This window comes from Oryzias latipes, chromosome 17 (assembly GCF_053564925.1).
Source record: "Oryzias latipes strain Hd-rR chromosome 17, Olatipes_Hd-rR_3.1".
NCBI lineage: Eukaryota > Metazoa > Chordata > Actinopteri > Beloniformes > Adrianichthyidae > Oryzias > Oryzias latipes.
In genome coordinates this window covers 24,442,194-24,455,000 of record NC_136253.1, presented here as the reverse complement: position 1 = coordinate 24,455,000, position 12,807 = coordinate 24,442,194, and the positions used below count along the sequence as shown (strand labels likewise).

Here is a 12,807-nt window from a genome sequence, read left to right as displayed (position 1 = left end):
TCTGTTATACTGTACAAATGTGGAATAGTCGTGAAAAGCCACAACTTTGCGTATGTATTTATGCAATGATTGCATATAAACTACATGAAATACATATAAAATGAGTCATTCTCAACCGACGAAAAATTTTGAACAGCTCAAAATCAAATTAACATGAAGACCCATTGGCCAAAACCCTCAGACACCTGCGCACATCAACGAACGACAAACACAAGTAGATGCAACACATTATAATTTAGAATTAGAATATTACTGAATTTTGAAGGACTTGAAGTATTTTTGGTCACAAATTCTAAAAGTTATTACTGGTAGTACTTTTTTTTAGTTCCATTTACCCTGAAAAATAGATTGTTTTAACCAATTAATGAAAAAAATTGCATTAATGGAGATGAATACATTTCTCAGGAAGTATCTAGCAGTCCTGCTGTGATCCTTGTATAAGAACCAGAGGGTGTAGGCACCCGGAGGAGCTGCTGAGATCATGTCTTACACTTAAAAATGACTCAACTGAAAATACTTGACACATCTTGAGTTCATGTGTCACACAGATTTTTTTTTAACTACAATTAGATGCCAATTTACACTTATTTCATTGTGATAATTTAAAAAATAATCTTATTTTTTTCAGTAAAATAAACTTACTACCTACTCAATAGCACCAGATTTATTCTATATTTATTCAACCTACTCGTGTCTATAGGGCTGAAATTGTTCACTTGAATTGTTGAGAGACAGTTTTAAACTTAAACAACCTAAAAATATTTATAAAATCTACAAACTACTATATATTTTAGGCAAGGCAAGTTTATTTGTATAGCACGATTCGTACACAAAGCTATTCAAAGTGCTTCACAAAACAGGAAAATGCATAAAATGCAATGCACGATCATTTCACACTTTATGCCTTATCTTTCTAACAAAAAACAAAATGCTTTTAAAAAGTAAATGACAGTAAATGATCGCCCACTTGCTAACTTCTTTTTCAACAAATTATGAGTCAGACTTTAATTATTATTATTTAATTTATTTTATTATTTTTTTTCTGCTGTGGACAAAATAATTGAACATTAGCAGGTAAAGGTAAAGTAGTGTTGTGGGCCATTCTACTACTAAACAAGAAGCAGTTGTCATTTTATTTCAAGTTTCCTTGTGTTGTAGTGCCCTAAAGTGAAGCAATCCAAGCCAAATGTTTTATTATCTAATAAAAAAAATAAAAAAAACAGTTTAGTTTTACTTTTTGCTGATTTTATTCAAAAGGTCACAAACAGGAAAGAATTAAATATGGCTAATGTCTCCACTTTTTAAGCCTAAAGTGATAGTACTGAATTATTTTAGCAATTTTCCTTATGAGTTAGATTAACATATCCATTCTTAATGTTATATTGCCTGTGCAGTGGATACATTAACATAAAGTTGTGTTTTTTGTTAAAGTTGTGCAGATACCCTGATCAGTTCTACCTATTAGTTTACCGCATTTAATTGTTTTTGGGCAGCTTAAAGGGACATCTCATGGCTAATACTGATTATTTTTTGTCCAAAAATGAAAGTGTCATAAAAATCCTGTGTATTCAGCACTGAAACCCACAGTTTGGCTCATATTCTTGCACTACTCTCATTTTTGCTCTATACACTGTCCACTTTATGTGCTTTTGAGCCAGCTGCCCAAACTTTTAGCACTTACTGGTTTTATCTTCTTTGCATTTAACTATGCTGGAAATACATTTTGATTTAAAGGTGTTTTACTTTAAACATAATGGGTCCAAACTGTTTCTTGAATTTAATATTTGTGATATCAGCCTTTACTGATTTATCTAGGTTAAGGAAAGTCACAGATGCACTAAAGCGAAAAGAAAAAAAATATGAAGTGAAAAATATCCGTTTTTTAAGTCTTGGAACAAGTTTTTATTTAATAGATAAACTAGAGACTGAGCTGGCAGGAGAGTAAAAGTAAAAAAAGAGTATCTGCTAATACTTAAAGAAAAGATAATTTGACAAGAGCATTTTTCTTTATGTGGGATTGTTTTCATTTGCAGGCAGATAAAATTCATATTTGATCTTTCCTTATACTCTTGTCACTTGGTACGCTCTTTTTACTCTTATTTATTATTCAGACACGCACCTCAGCTTTTTTAGGATTTAACAGGACTTCCTGAACGCACCTCTTTTATCAGTTTCTGCTTAAACTGTGAGATTACAAAGAGAAGTGTACAAACCCTGGCAGAAGAACTGACACAAACTCTTATGCAGCCATTTGCGTCTCATATCTTGTTCGTTGACTTTTCTCAACCTCCCATTTTAAACCTCATCATCCGTGTTTTTTGAATTTACATTCATGTGTGAATGCCATTCTTTGTGCCTCAGTGTGTGTGAGTATGTGTGTGAGAGAGAGAAGAAGTTCAGTCAAAGCAGAGCTCTGGTGCATTATCCTCTGCTGATGGAAAAAGAAAAAAAAAAGAATGAAACATGAACCCATTAAGGCCCCAGGTCTTATCTATTAGCCAGAAACAATCTCAATGACCTTTCTGTCTTTGCTAATTTCACACAATAGCCTGACCTTTAAGCAAGTCTGACGCAGACATGCAGCTAGTTAAAGATCTTTGGTGCAACAATGCTGCTTTATCCTGCCAGCAGATGACAGAGAGGACTGCAATTATATTCTCTATTATTACTTCCTCCCCAACCCACCCAATTGTTTAGCATTTGAAAAGTTATTTTACATATAATATTTTTTTTAATAAATAATTTCTGCTTTTAATTTGGCGCACCTGCTTTGAAATTCTGATTTCTGAACAGATTTTTTTTTTACATCCAATATTAAAAGAACAGAAAAAAATCATTTTCATTTTTAAAGAACCAATTCTGATGAAAAACAGGTTTTTGTTGTTCTTAACATGTTTTTGATGGAAGACGTGTAAAGAACATAAAGCTTAAAATTGCCTTTCTGACTATATTTTTATTCAAATTGTTGTGAATCAGGAACAGACTTAAAAAAAGCTTATATGCTGGGTTGCCACAAAATCCCCACTCCACTCCACAACGGAGAGGGGAAGTGGGGCGGGGTTGCTCCGTGCCACAACTCACTTAATTTGTAATGAACTACTGTCGCTCTGCAGATGTAGTGGCTCTAAGGTTTCTTTTGCCTTTCTGAAGATTCTTTTTGAGGGTTGACATCTCTCTTCATTGCAGTAAGAATAAGAAAATGGTAAGAGCTCATTAGCCTTAGATTCTTCTTAAGACTCCAAAAGACCCACCCTAAATACGCCTCTGAAACTAAAAATCAATCAAAAGTACTGTATTTTTCGCACTACAAGGGACACTTAAAATTATAAATTTTCATCAAAAAACAACAATGCACTTATAATCTGAAGTGTCTTATTTTTGAATTAATTCTGGTTGTGCTTATTGATGTTGAAAAATTTACATCGTACACAGCCCTCTGTAAAAAATACTGTCTGTTTTTGTTTACGAGAACAATCTTGGGTGTTATTGTATATACACTAACATGGCTAACATGTAACAGTGTCGGAATGCGTTTTTTTTTTTTAAGCTGTTACTAACAAAGTTGGGAGTTAGCATAGCCACAGTAACTTTTGTTTTAGCTAAATCGTTCTGTTTTTTACATGTTGCAGACAAGGTTTGGAGTTACAGGCATTGTGAATACGCTAACATGGCTAATGCTAATGTGGCTATAATGGGGTGTGTCCAAATTCGTGGGCTGTGTTCTCCCTGGGTTGCTTTGGTTGGCTGCTTACATTACAACGCTGCGACAAGCGTTGTCCTAATTCAATGACTCCTTTGAATGCGACCAACGAATGCCGCCGTCTTTTTCCAGATTTCGAGGATTGTACTGGTTTATTCTTCTATGCTGTACAAATCCCAAGATGCACTACAGCCGAACCCAGACATTTTCTGATAACAATGGCGGGCTGTGAAGCGGGACCCGGAGTTAAAAATAATTACACCTTTTTTTATAATTGCACCTCCAAAATTAAAAGTTGGATCAAATCAGCCAGGAATATTTGAACGGCTGGATATAAAGGCTAGACTCATCCGAATTCACAGCTATTAACGTCCAGCCTATCCATTTGATGAAGGACCCTGCTAATAAATCAGGAACGCCACCGCCTTTGAATGATGCAGCCCAGTGATGCAGCCCAGTGGCGGTTTTTGATATGGGCGATGTGGGCGGTCGCCCAGGGCGGCACTTCGTAGGGGGCGGCATTTGCCGTGCCCTGCGTTACATATAATGTGCTACAATATTCAAGGAGGACGCTTTGCGCTTTTAATTTGAAATTGCTTCAGCTGCCGACACTTAACACTTTGAGATTTACACATCAGACTCTTAAGAATGTCTTCATCCTGTTTCCTCTTCACACTTATGGTGCAAAAAAAAAAGAAAAAAAAATGAAATAACTCAGAGTGAAACAACGTAAAACAGGCACATGAAAAGGAATTAGGCAGAACAAACACCCGTGCTCAACCCAATTTTGACAAAAGCAGGCAATGGGGATTATTTCCCACAATTACTTGCTCCGACACAGCAGACCCGACGCGCACGTGAGCACCGCCCTCTGCTGCAAGACGCTTGCGGCCACACCTCTTTGCGGTAGTCTTTGGAACACAAGTCAAAAAACTCGAGAGGGGAGCGCAACTCGCCGGTGGCTGAATCACACTAACAGGTGATTGGGAGTCTTTTTCTATCTGACAATCAACTCTGACCCGCTGCTGTGCCTCCCGTCATAGAGACGGAGCCGCGTGTGTCAGAGGGAAGGGGAGGGGGAGGGGTTGTTACGGGAGGAGAAGGGAGGAAGCACCCAGGCGCAGAGAGCGAGAGGAGGCAGGAGGTTGCAGGGGAACGGGGGCTTTAATAAACAAAACTAAGGACACAAAACCAAAACCACTGCAGACGGCAGGCTAGAAACTCGAAACACTCGAAACGGGGAGAGCAGACTAACAAGGGACTAGAAGGGAATGACAAGACTTAAATACATACAGACAACCGAGACACAGGTGAACACAATCAGGAAGGATGGGGAACCAAAGTAAAACTCACAACAAAAACAAAACAGGAAACCCTACAAAATAAAACAGGAAGTTAAAGTCAAAACATGCCAGAACAAAAAGGAAACAAACCACAAGGGCAAAGAAACAGAAACCGTAACAGGGGTGGTGGGTGCACACCATTTTTTATGGATTGAGTTTTTTGGGAGGATTTCTACTGTTGGTGTTGCACAAATTTAGGGAAATGCCAAATATTTTTGGAGTAATCCCACTGATGAATTCTATGATTTAGTCTTTAATGTTTTATAAGACATAAAAATATTAATCACAATAAGTTTTTTATTAGATCTAATCCCTCTGATATGTTTCACAAAGACACACACAGGACATCACACATTAAGAAATTATTGCTAAAAATGTAGCAGGAGTCCAGCTCTAAAAGAAATGCTCTAAAAAATGATAAAAGAGCAAAAAAAAAAAAAAAACGGAAATATTTGATTTGTAATTTCTTATTAATATTTCCAGGCTTTCTTTGTTTTGTTCTGCAGCATGTTCATATTTGTATAATTTTGATAGAATATATTTCTATGGAGAGCAAAATATTAAAAATTATTTAGGGTTTAAGTTAACTTGTGTTCCTGTTTTTATTCATATTTATGTTAAAAAGTTCAGTTTAAAAGTTTTAAAAGTTTAGCTTTAGTGTGTAGTTCAGTTAATGTTTATCTTCTTCGGCCCAAAACCTTAAGCGTGTTTTTAATTTAGGCCCCCTGTGTGACTGAGTATAACCCCCCTGTAATACGAATATAGAAAATTGATAGGGGAAACAACAGGATGTTGTCAAATTTTGTATATGTGCAGGGGGGGGGGGGGCTGTGGGGTTACTCGCCCAGGGAGTAAGTTGGTGTAGAACCGCCACTGATGCAGCCCTCAAATTTGTACACACCTACGCAGTGTTTTGAAGTTGGAATTTTCTACAAGTTACTAACAAGGTTTGGAGTTAGCATAGTCACAGTAACACTTGTTTTAGCAATAGGCTATTAGTCTGTCTTTTTACATGTTGCAAAATAGTTCAGGTAATATTGGGAATACGCTAATAAGGCTAACGTGTAGCAGTGTCAGACTGTGTTTTTTACATGGTACTTACAAAGCAGGGAGTTATTGTAGTCGCAGTAACATTTGTTTTAACGATACTAGTCTGTTTTTTTACATGTTGCCAACAAGGTTTGGAGTTACAGGCATTATACATACGCAAACAAGGCTCGTGCTAGCGTGGCTAATGTGTAGCGTGTTACAAATAAGTTGTAGAGTTACTGTGAACGTAGTCAATAAAGTCTGACTGACAGACTTATATCTGACTGTTTTGTCTCGCTTAATGCACCTTATCCCTTGTGCTATCGAAGGCACTTTAACGAGGGAGTGGGGTCATCTGGCCCCCACCAGACAGTGTCCTGAACCTTTCTTCTTCAATATGTGATCTTCATTGGTGTCCATGGATTACATGAAATCCTATCCACCTTTGTCATGGTAGGGATAACACGTCAAAGGGTGGGGTCATTTTGGCCCCACAAGATAGCGCAAGGATTAAAGTTGGGTACGACTTATATAAGACATACGTTCGAAAATTGACCATTTATTGACGGAGAGCCTTATAATCTGGTGAGCCCTATAGTGTGAGAATAGACTAGAATATGGACAAATCGCTTTAAGAATATGTTAAAAAAAAAAGTTCAAACGAGCACAAGAACACACTTGTTCCATAACACAAAAGACCCCAGCAGCTTTTTTCCTTTTTCAGTAGTTATCAGATAATTTCACACATTAACTATGTCATCCTGTTCCCTTTTTTCCTCTTTTAAATGTATTTTTTAAATTATTTTTTAATCCTATTTTTTTCTTCTTCACCCAATTTTAAACATGTGAATGGGCTGTGCTGAGCCTCTACAGGACTTTGTAGGCTGCAGTGGTAAATTGAAGGGGAGATTTCTTCAAGCTTTAGAACTGTTACTGATATTTCTCCATGGCTGAACAGTCTTAAATTACACATTTTCATGCGCAGCATCTGATTAGTTTCAATAATAATCAAAGTTCTATTTCCTAACATTTGTTTAAATGTCAGTAGACATAAAAGAACTCCTCTAGAACCTTTTGGCTCACCGCTCCGGTCACGCCAGCAACCCGAGAGTCACTGGGATTCAGTCCACTTTCCTGAAACCTATCTTCAGACCAGGCCGCCTCAGAAAATCTGTAGCATCTGCATGGACTTCACACACCCAAGCCATCATTTGTTTGAATTCTGTCCACCTGGCACCCAGAACAAGGCTTTCAAATATCCATGCTTCCAACTGAGAAATGCCTTTTATCCCTGAAGCAGTGAGTCCTCGGAATTAGTCCGCCAACTGCCCTTCATAATCAGACCAACTGCTCCTGTAAGTCTCTGGGACAACTGATCCCATCTCCACTCACATTCTGCACCCTGACTCCAACTAATACATTAAAAAAACCTTTTTTCATCTTTTCGATACACTGTGAATGCAATACTTATTGCCAAGGTTATGCAGAAAAAATGCATTGACCCTTTGTTTTTTAAACATTTCTTAAGTGAGAATAATTTTCTACATGAATTAGGTTTTCAAACTTGAATTGCAAAATACTACACACTTTGACTTTGAACCATTAGCAGAATATCTGCTCTTTCTTTTCCTACTGGTGTCTTGTGGGTAAAAAGTGACCCATTACTATGTTTAATCTGAAAAAATACTTTTTAAATGTACATTTATTCATTTAGTGAGCAACCCCTGTGTCAATCACAAAAATATATATATAATTATTAGTTTTGAAAAGATTTGGCAACATTTTAGGAAGATTGGCGTTTTTCAACTCAATTATTTTCATTTGGGCTTAGTGTCACACAGCAAACTCACAAACTCACACTGACTGAATTTGGCAACAACACGTAAGGCTGAAAATCAAGAGGGTGCCAGTGTGTACCCTCTGTGGAAATGGAGACCACTGCATTCCACAATCAAACCCGTTTCTTTATTCCAGAGAGTAATTGTTGTGTTTTTTTTTCTAAGTTTGAAATTGTTCATGCAGTGACTCACTGCCTTTGGCCTGCTCCTGAAGTCTTTTGATTGTTGTGTTGGGGGTTAGCCGTCTTTAAGAGTTTCGGTGTAGCCATTCCATCAATGACTGTGCAGCGCAATAATTGACACTGTGAAACGGTTATGAGTGTTGCTGTCAATCCATGTAGGCAAAAGGGGCACCTCGTGCATGACAGATGACACAAAGCACACATAATCAGATCTCAGTTTGAATTTAGCCATGAATGAGAAATGATTGGTGTGTTTGTTTTTCTATTTGCTTAGACAAAGATCATGTTTTTAGTCTTTTAGTTTTTCATAAAACTTTGACATTTTTTACCCTTTTGTGACTTTAAAGGCGAATGTCTGTGTGCTGAAATGATTACAGCAATCTGCTCAATTGACTTCCCTCAGCAGTTTCTTTGAGAGGACCAGAGTAGAAGCTTAAGGATTAGCATAAAGCGGAGCCATTTTTTGCTTGTCCTCACTCGACTGTATTATCTGCTCTGCTGTAGCCATAAGTGCAGTAACCCACTTGTCAATTTAGACAAACCTTTCATATATATATATATATATATATATATATATATATATATATATATATATATATATATATATATATATATATATATATATGGAGAGAGAGGGAGAGAGAGACAATTTTTTATGCATTAGATGTACGTGTGTATTTTGAGATGACCTAAACACAAGGTTTTTCTGAAAAAAGCTTTAAAAGATTAATATTATTTGTTATCTTTGTATCTCAATAAAATATGGATCTTATGACATCATATTTAAAAAAAGTTTATCCTAAGCATCCTAAAAAGGGTTAGTTTAAAAATAAGTGCATAAATTAGTAGTTCCTACGAATATTTTCCAGGAGTGTAAAAACCTAAAAAAATATATGGTGTGTGGTGTAAATAAGTTAAAAACATAAAAAAAACTGTAAAACAATGCAGAAATTTGCAAACAAACACTTTCATTACTAGGAGAAAGAAAAAAAACTACTTTTTTCTTCATAAGAAAGACAAGTGTTGCAAGGGACTCCTGAAATAAAACTCTTTGTAAACAACCGGTAAATATGCAAATGTCATCTTGAAAATAATTGTTTTTGGCTAGATCTCTGTATTTTTGGCTTTATGTTTCAGAAGCTTAACAACAACTTTGTAAATTAGATGTAAACATTGGGTTGGGAGGTGGTTGCCAAAGCAATTTGACTGTTTCCCGTGACACGGCACAGGAAACAGTCAAATTGTTTTGGCCTACATTTTGCGCATTTTCCACGTATGAAATTTCGTGACGTGTGTGATATACGTAACTCATAAGTGTTTCTTGATGTGTGCAGATATTCAAAATATTTGGTCAGTTGAGAACTACACAGTTTGCGCATATTTCACGTAGTTTGTACAAAATTATTACATAAATCTTATGCAGCTGTGCGTGATTTTTGCAAGATCATACGCATAATTGTTGCTTTCCACGACCTTTCTACGTATGTCTAGCAGACTTTTCAAGCGTGTACCACCGATGTATAACTTTCATATTGCGTGTGTGGCGCACACATTCAAATAACATACATGTCAGGTGATGCATGGCAAGCAGATGGTTCAGAAAGCCATCAACAAGTAGAAATAGGGGGTTAAAAAAGTAAATAACACAAAAAAGTGACAATCACTCTGTTGTCAGTCTGAAATATGTGAACAGACATTTGCATGAGGAAACATTGCTAACTTGGGCCCTAAATTTAGATACAAAACCTTTCTGTCACCTCTCACTTACGTCCTGCTGTCTCTTTGATTCCACAGGCATGTTTGTCTTTTCTTTTCTTTTTTTGGGTAATCATAGCCAGGACAAAACAGCATGCATAAATCTTGCCAAAGACCTTTAGGGGAGGCAACCGCCGTAACCATAAATTTGCATGATCTACGAGGCAGAAACGGAGCACGGCAGAGGCAGAACACCTGTGGATAAAGTTCCTGAAATGTGCTTTAAATTTTGATGAAGAACACCCAGGAAATGATTCCAATATGCCCAACAGATGTTTCCGTGCCATAATTTGCACTTTCTCCTCACAGATCCTGATAGCATTTTATACCACTGTTTGTGAAATATCACTTTGATCTGCAGTAAATTATATCTTCAGGAACTTCTAAGCCAAGCATGCAAGCGTTCATTACCTCAGAGACTCCTCATTTGTCACATACAGGTGCCTATGCTTCTCTAAGAGGCTAACTACCTGCAGGGGAAGAATTATTGATGGGATAATTGTTGTTAAGAGAGAAAAAACAATGAATTTGCTCTGCAAAACTGTAGCATAAATGCTGCTGCAGAGAACTACATTTACTCAACTTAAATTAATTTGTTAGTTGGCAATGTCAAAATTAATATTTGTTACTGTCTTATTTTTAAAAATTTCAAATAAAAAAAAGAAACCATGTTGTTTTTACTCTTCTTTATCTCTTCAGTGCTCATTTCTTCCCCACATTTTTACTTAACTAACTTAAAATAATGTTTTTTGATACAAAATCACAAAATGTATCCGACAAGTACATAAGATGATCTGTAAGATTGTCCACACACAGTGAAAGTTTGGAGTGGTTTTGTGGGAGAGTGTGCGGCCTGACCGTGAGTTGAAATCCATGAGTAATTCTCACCAAAGACTCTACGAATGGGAAACTCGTGTGTTCATGCAACTACCGTACTTTCAATAAAAGGTAGCGAATTTCAGACTTCGGTGTTTAAAACTCGCTTTCAGGCATTTCTACAACTTTTTGTAAGGCCATTGAATGTATTTTGAAAGTAAACTACGGCTGGTATAAACTTTGACCAATCAGAGACTCAGATTTGATAGTGACGTATGGATGGCGTCCATTTCAATTCACAGAAGTGCCAACAGTTTGAAAATTGATCAAAAATGTATCAGAAATTATTAAAATGAATTTTCAAAGGCAAGAAAATAGGACTTAGAAAAGTGTTTTTAAAACTAATTTGCTGATTTATTGTTTTCCAATGTTACTAAAGGCATTTGGAAAATAGTTGATGTCATATTGGTAATAAAACTATTTTATAATGAACCATTTGACTCATTACAAGTAAACCACATCCATTCAATACAGTTTAACTTACTTTAAAAAGCATCACGAGAGTCACCAAGCCAACTCGACAGTATATAGTATATAGAGTGAAAAAAAAGTTGACACCTTCTGTCAACACTGTGGGATTGGGACAAACTATACTCAACGTTTTAAATAGGGGTGTCAAATTGCTGCATTAATTGCGAATAATTATTTACAAACAAATGAATAATCACATTTTGGTTTTTCAACTATTGTCATTGTCTCAAATATAAAAAACAAAGGTCCGACCATTTATTTGCTTGAACATTTTATTGGAACTCCAACTTGTTGTCCACTGCTGTGACGTTGTTGATGTGTGACTTTGTAGTTCTTAACAGAACTAACGCAAAGCCACAACGCCACAGCTATTACTGTATCTGTGATGTAATGAATAAAGCCCAACAAGGTGTTCCTCACCGTAAATCAATGGAGGATACATGGGACAGTTAACTGGGAAATAAGGTATGTCAACATACTGTATATTATGGTTTTAATAAGAAGTATGCGGTCAATATGTTTTTGATTATTTAGAAAAGTGTTCCTACTGTTTTAGGCTGGGTAGCTCACCCAGGGGAGGGGTCAATTGCGGAGAAAAATTTCCCTATTGTAGGATAAATAAAGTATCAATTAATTATTATTATTAATAATGTGTTATATTAGAACACTCTGGACCCGATGTTTTGCTTTTGTGTCATACGTTTGACAAAAATCCCCCATGTTGTCGTAAAAGTTAAAGGTTGGATGTCTGTTATAATAAAATTTTTAAAAAAGTCAAAAAAACACTTTTGTGGTTGTAATTTGATCTTTTACTGAGGCTAGAATTTCATGAATTTAAATAAAAATATCTCAAAATGAGGCTTTTTAAAAGCAATTACAAGGTTTGATTAAAATAGGTTAATTAATCACAGGTCACGATGAATTAATTACAAAAAATTATTGACATTACAGCCCTAGTTTTAAAGTGAAGCATGTATTTCGCATTGTTCTATGATTCTTTCCTTTTTTCATTGGTCCTATTGCTATGGTTAATGTCTGAGGAATTATAAGGGGTTATGGTGAAAATTTATTTGCAAGGTTAAGGCTCAGAATACATTTTTTTGGGACTTTATTTCTGTCAAGATAGTCCACACTATGAAGGATTAGTGGCGTTTTTCAAGAAGAATGGTCTATGGCGAAGAGGCAAAACACAAAGGTAAACTTTCCCTCACCTTTTTGGGATTTAAGATTTGAAGTGTATCAGTGGATCTCTAAGAAGCTTGGCAGCAGTCTGTGCACACACACACACACAGCACCCCCCCCCCCCCCCCCCCCAACCACCACCACCAGCACCACACAGTCTGAGGAAGGGCGTCTAATCGGCGAGAGATTTTCATACCTGCCTCCCGCTTCCAGTAATCTGAAGTACATCACACGTCTGGCCGAGCTTTATTTCAAGAGTCTAGAAAATAGATAAGCAAGTGACAGAGATGGAGATAGCGTTAATCCCAAAGTGGCGGCAGGTTGAAAGGAGTGGCTACTGCACAACAGGATAATGAAGGCCCAGGGGCCACCGTTAAGACATGCTGAAATAGAGGGCAGGGGTATTAAGCAAAAGGGATGGGCAAAAAGAT

At 36.6% G+C, this 12,807-nt stretch overlaps 1 protein-coding gene across 3 annotated transcripts in view; it reads right to left on the bottom strand.

Annotated features, from left to right (window-relative positions):
* Window positions 1–12,807, bottom strand: part of brinp2 (bone morphogenetic protein/retinoic acid inducible neural-specific 2) — a 281,900-nt gene that overhangs the window by 199,339 nt on the left and 69,754 nt on the right. Inside the window, exon 2 of one of the 3 annotated variants that reach the window (XM_078934943.1) lies at window positions 12,573–12,635. The exons of the other annotated variants lie outside the window; for them this stretch is intronic. The gene's annotated coding sequence lies outside the window, so the exon portion shown is untranslated. The remainder of the gene's footprint in view (window positions 1–12,572; window positions 12,636–12,807) is intronic. 3 annotated transcript variants of the gene reach the window in all.